This window comes from Dermacentor andersoni, chromosome 1 (assembly GCF_023375885.2).
Source record: "Dermacentor andersoni chromosome 1, qqDerAnde1_hic_scaffold, whole genome shotgun sequence".
Lineage (NCBI taxonomy): Eukaryota > Metazoa > Arthropoda > Arachnida > Ixodida > Ixodidae > Dermacentor > Dermacentor andersoni.
Window position 1 is genome coordinate 278,802,234 of NC_092814.1, and position 6,000 is coordinate 278,808,233.

The window sequence follows — 6,000 nt, forward strand, 5'->3', positions numbered from 1 at the left end:
ACAGTCATCTGTTGGCACAGCACCTCGTCGCTCTCACTGTGGCCTTTAACGGCCTCTGTTGCCAGTAAGGCATCGTTAGCAGCTAGCTTTTTCCCTTCACCTATTGATGTGCAGCCAATCTCACAGGCACTACTCTTCTCGTCGGATTTTGGCGAAAATCCGCTAGACACTTCCTCATTCTTGTGCTCTGTACTGCCTACAGCATTTTCAGACAGGCGTTGTCTCTGTGCCATTAACTTATCACAATACTGTATCTCATTTAACAATGCTGCCTTCGCTCTCTCATACTTTTGCTCACGCTCACGCTTACGTTCCTGATACTCACGTTCGTGACGCTCACACGTAAGAGTAAGTTCTTGAAGCTCACGCTTCCGTTCATTCTCGCGTTCTTCACGCTTACGCTCACTCCTACGTTCACGACGCTCACGCTCCCGTGGTTCCTGTATCACTTCCCAAGCAAGCTCAATGCTTTCATCATCATTGCCACTATCTTTAATCGCCTTTATGATAGCTGGCGTTTTCATCTGTTCGTCCACCTCAACTCCCAAATCGTCGCACACCAACAGCAAGTCTAACCTCGTCAACCTTCTAAGATCCATGGCAGCTGCCCCGACTGGTGGTTAGAACTGTTTTCCTTAATTAATTTGTGCAAACACACAATGCATCAAATTCCCGAATCCCAGAACTATCAAAATGAACACACAACATTTGAAGTCTGGCGAATCAAAAGGAAAAAAAAAACCACGCGCTCACTTACGGTTGCAGCACCCTGCCATCCGGTTCATTGGTCCGCTGTTCCTGGTTTCTCAGGAATCCCTGGGTCGAAGACACGCTCTTCTTCGCTACTCCCAGCTTCTTAGGACCTCTTTCGACGAAGGCTCTCTCTTCTTCGCTCTTCCCGGTTCCTCGCGACTCCTTTGGACGAAGGCCCTTTTTCTCTGTTCCGGGTTCCTCTGGATTTCTCTCGACGAAGGTTGATCCGTAGCGCTGCCACCAGCTGTTGCATTTGGGGGCGATCCCACCGCTAGCAACCAGTTGTAGGGGTTGGCGGAAATCCCACCGCTGGCACCAGTTGTAGGAGTTGAGGACGGACTTTGCGATGAAAACACTTGGGAGGTTTATTTTACATTATTTACAGTGAGAGTCAATTAACAGTCTTACAGTCATTACGGGCCGGCAGCAACTCGGACGCTGCGGCCCGTCGCAAGAAGTTCGAGAGAGATGAATCCAGGAATGCTCTAGGAATGCTCCAGAATGCCTTCTTGCTGCTCCCGGTATCTCTTTTAAGCCCTTCGATGTCTGGAAGACGCGTCATGTTCGGCCAATGGGAGAGCCCGCTCAGATGACGCCATTTTCAGCCAATGGAAGGCGCCCGTGCGATGGTGTCACACCCGGCGGCTCCCTGCGGTCTTGCCTTGCTGACTTGCAATGCGTCGTCACAACGAGAGAGCGGGGACGACGCTTGGGCCCCAATTGTCCGAGGGCCCTCTTCAAAGGCGGCCGGGGCGACGCTGCCAGGCCTTCCCGGTACATCACAGCCGTCTTGCTTCGGGACTCACGTTACCTGGAACAGTGCCGGGCTATCCCTTCGCTTTCTGGAAGAGTCAAGCATTGAATAGCCCAACCGGCGGCGTACGAAGTGGGGGCCTTCAACTTGTTTGCCCGTGCGCGCCTCTGGAATGTGGCATCCGTGCTTCTGCGCTTCTCAATTAGCTGTGGTCCGATTCGATGTGGTCTGGGGAATTCGAAGGGGGCTCAGAAAAAGGTCCCGTATCTAACACTGGGTGGATGGATGATTGAAGCTCAACCATGGGTGCTATTCTCGACACGCATGGCGGCTGCACGGCCGCCATTATCCGCAATGTTGACTCTCTGATTGGCTGTCGCGAGCTCACGTGCCTTGAAATTTGTTCCGGGAAACAGAAGTTTTGCGAAATGTCACTTTGCGTTTTCATCAAGATGACGAAACGTGACGTGGAGCTGCAAATTTTATGGACTAATACATTTTTTTGGTCCTTGGCAGATATATTGTGATGTTAGCGCTTCAAAAAGAATGTGAGCGGTAGCGTGCAGAAGCCAGTGCAATGCATCTGCAATTGCGCGAATATGTGGTGGCGATCCAAGATATGCGCCATGCCAGCTTGCTTATTGGCTGAAGGAATATCTCGTGAGGAGCGTCACAGGAAGGGCTGTTTCGTAAACGTCATTTTGACGATGCGTGACGTTGCGCTGGGCCGCCATTGCTGAGATTTTCCGCCATAATTTTTGCTGCGACGAACCGCGCGAATTATGCTAATGAGCAGCCATATACAATGACAGCCGAGAGGAATGCGTATCGCCACATTTTCCCCGCCGTTTGGCGCCACGAAAATCTTTTGTTCATAACGCGTGCTCATAGTATTTGCATCGCGCTCGGGTAGTGTTGGCATTTGTGTTTGGGGCCATCATTTTTTAAAAGAACGCGTTTATACGAAATAATATTGGTTGAACATAGCAAACTTTCGGCAATGTTGTCCACTTTTCACTGCTGCATTTGTATTGTAATCAAGATTAATGCCTTTTCGCACAATCAAAAGTTATGACAACGGTCTCTTTCTAATTTATAAAAGGAAATGTACGCAAGGCGGCGCCTTGAAGTTTCCTCCCGCGGTATGGTGTCTAGAAGGGGAGGTGTGATGACCGGCCATGAAAAACTGGCCCCCGTTCGCGTGAATACCGCAGGGCGGCGCTGCCGTCAGGGGCGCCGTCAGCGCACGCGGCTACCCTCTGCGTGTGCAGAGAGAATGCTGTAGTAGAAACGCATTTGACTGATTTTTAGAAATTTTAGCTGATACTGCACTCCTTTAGACATCGCAAAGATTGTATTGCGCTACGGTTATCATGCTGTTTTCGACTACGGGGTAACACAGCCGAGTTTCCTGCTGGCAGAAAGCGAGCAGGCATTTTTGAAATTCCATAATAAAGCCACTAAATCAGCGGGGAGCTTATCTATCGTATAATGCTCTTTGCACGAGTTATGTGCAATCGTTTTTTTTTTCCTCCGAGGTCAATGCGATAACTGCTAGGCTCACCCGGGATGTTTATTCTTGCCACAAGTATTTTCTTTTAGTTGTGGGCGTTATTACGTACGAAAGCGTTTAAGTTGGTTTACACTTGCCAAATCAGCATTAAATCATGACATACCTTGTAGTGCAATGTCCTGGAGCCATTTCATTCTCACTGCAATTCAAAAACTAGATAAACAAAAGCAACATGTTTACGGACAAGCAAGCTTTATTGCATAAAGCAGATTGTACTTCACCAATTCTGCTGCTTGTTTCACATCACGCAAGGCTTTGTTCTTTTGCCTTTTTTCTCATTCATTTCCTGGTTGAGGCTCTTCAAAAGAAACTGGATTCTGGTAAGGCAGAAAAACCTGACCACTGATTTTGTAAGTTCCAGGCAATGTTCCCCACAACCAATTTGTGGCACATTTGTGCTCACTTTCTCGAGCATGCTGAAAGCAGCTTTAGAATGCAGACGCGTTCTGCTAAATTCATACGTTAGCCTGATTGCAAGAGCTTGAATCAGACGATGCAGTGACTCCGACGGGTAGAGAAGCCCACCCAAGTCCCACTCTTTGGAGGCATCAGCTGGGAGTTCTTTTGGGACACAGTCTCTCGGCACAAGGCAGGCATCCCTGCATACTGCACAGCTAGTTGAGAGAACACGCTTCCTGGCCATGTGGCCTGCAATGTAGTACACCAAGCGAGCATCGCTTCGTTTTTCAATAGTCCGCATGGTCCACTGCCACTTCAGCAGCCTCCATGGGGAATACATCATCCTGCTTCTCATTTTCCAGGAGTGCCTCTTACTCGTACTTCAGCTGTAGAGCATTGTTTGTGTTTGTACCACGTGTTTTAAAAGCAGTAAGGTAACTTGCTGTGCGCCAGCACTTAACAAATGACTATACTACCTTCACGAGCTTTGTGAGCATGAGTTACCGTCGACTGTATCGCAAGTTCGCTCCGTCGTAGCGCGCTGGAAAGGAGAAAAAGAAACAGCATTTAGATGAGCTAGCTAATGATTTGGCCGGCTGTACATACGTTGACATGCTAGAACTAGTTACCTTGCGTCAAAGTGATTTGCGCAAGCAGCTGAATTTTCCTGCAGCGGTTTGTCGGCCCTTGGAATGGCACGCGCCCACTTCAAAAACAGTCTTGGCAAGTAGGCGCACGGAAAAGGAACACTCTTTTTGAACAAGATTTGTAACCGGAATCGCACCCTGGCACGAAGCAACATCTCTGAGTTTTTTTCTTTGAAGTTGAAGGCATCTTCGTCAGCCCACAGCAGTCATAAATAAGCAGCACAGGCAACAATCTGCAGCAAAACAAACCGTGAAAATCCGGCGCCCAAGCGCTGTCTAGCCGTACTCGTTGCCTTCTCTCCGCCGTCTCCGCGGAAATGCTGACGGCGCCCCGGGCGGCAGCGCTCTGTATTGCCCTAGCGGCAGTCACGCACAATGGTATCACCCCTCTCTATGGGAAGGGCGCCGCGGTCATCACACCTCCCCTTTCTAGCCACCATACCCGCGGTGCGAGTAACCAGCGAAATGAACAAGAGATGGCAGCGCCGGCGCTTGCGTCGCGCTAGTGGATATCTCTGGCGCGCGCAACGCTATCGGTGATGCTCGGCCGTTTCTCAGCCAGCCGAGTCGGGCTGAGTCACTTGCGTTTCACGAGATAGCGATAACGTGGCCTAGGACGTGCGCGCATCACCACTGGTAGGTCGCGTATGTTGTCTCAAGCAAGAAAACAAGCGCGTTGGCGCCAACATGCGATAACTCATTCCATTTTCTGGCGACACGCATTCTAGCTATTGAAGCAGACGACGGAAGCGAGAAGCGTTTTTGACGGAATAATCATACGCTTTGAGATAGCTGCTTTATTTTTACTGCGGAGGAAAACTGTTTTACTTTACCGATAACGCTACATTCAGTGCCTCCATTTCAGTTTCTTAGGCGAAACGTCAAGTTGGCGTCACGTTACGTAAGCAAAACTGGGCCACCAGCGCCATTTTGTTTGCGTCGCGCCTACGTCACGCACCGAAGAAAATGTCGGAATGTCCAGAATCATAGAGTTTCTCACTATAACACCTAGAGGGCAATCTGGCGCCACCGTCTATGGGAGTTTCTTAAGGGGGCACCGTGCCGTCATGGGAATGACGGTATGTGTCTGCGAGGCTCGTGTTGGCTGGTGTTGTAAGAGGCTTCGTCTAAAACGTGGATATGGCTACGCAAATAACGCGTTCTCAAAGAAAAATCTTCATAAAATGTTTCCATTCACGCATATTACATCTTTACTCACCCACGATGCATGACCAAGCGAAGAAAAGCAAGAACAGACGACCAAATGTTTCAAAGCGAGCGCGAACCATGTCGTCTGTCCTCCAACTTTAGCGGCCCGCTGATACTTTCTACGTAACATGTAGTCGTACACACAATAACAAGTTCTCATAGTTAAACAAAACATGTTTTCGCGTAATAATAAAGCTAAAACAGCTTTTCACGTGCTGTTCTAGTAGAAAATGAATCATTGTGACAGACGGAACGGTACTTGCCAAGCGCGTCTTCAAGGTGTCCTGTCTCTACGAGAACGATGCCAATCCGAATCCACAATATACCGGCATTCCCATGCATACCACAGTGCAGCAGCGCCAGATTTCCCTCTAGGTAATGTAGTGAGAAACTCTATGTCCAGAATAGCGCCCCATGGCTCAACCTATAGTGTACTAGAATACATCATTCTAGTACACTATAGCTAGGGTCCCTAGAAATACTTGCTAGTCTGCCGTTCGCGCGGAGCTCCCCACGGAACCGGTTGGCTGCGCCTCGGATGAATGCGCAGGGGGCGCTGCACACAATCGGAGCGTTGTGCCCAAAGGGACGGTCGTGCTATGGTGGCTAGAGGGGGGTAGTGTGACGGGCGCCACATCCGCGCCATGGAGGAGGAGCGCGCGGAA

The 6,000-nt window shown here is 49.6% G+C and overlaps 1 long non-coding RNA gene across 1 annotated transcript; it reads right to left on the reverse strand.

Annotated features, from left to right (window-relative positions):
• Positions 1-3,098: 3,098 nt before the first annotated feature.
• Positions 3,099-4,832, reverse strand: LOC129381074 (uncharacterized). Its single transcript, XR_008609301.2, has 2 exons — positions 4,109-4,832; positions 3,099-4,020 (listed from the first exon to the last, which is right to left on the reverse strand). It is a non-coding gene; the product is annotated as an uncharacterized lncRNA (long non-coding RNA).
• Between the last annotated feature and the right edge of the window lie 1,168 nt (positions 4,833-6,000).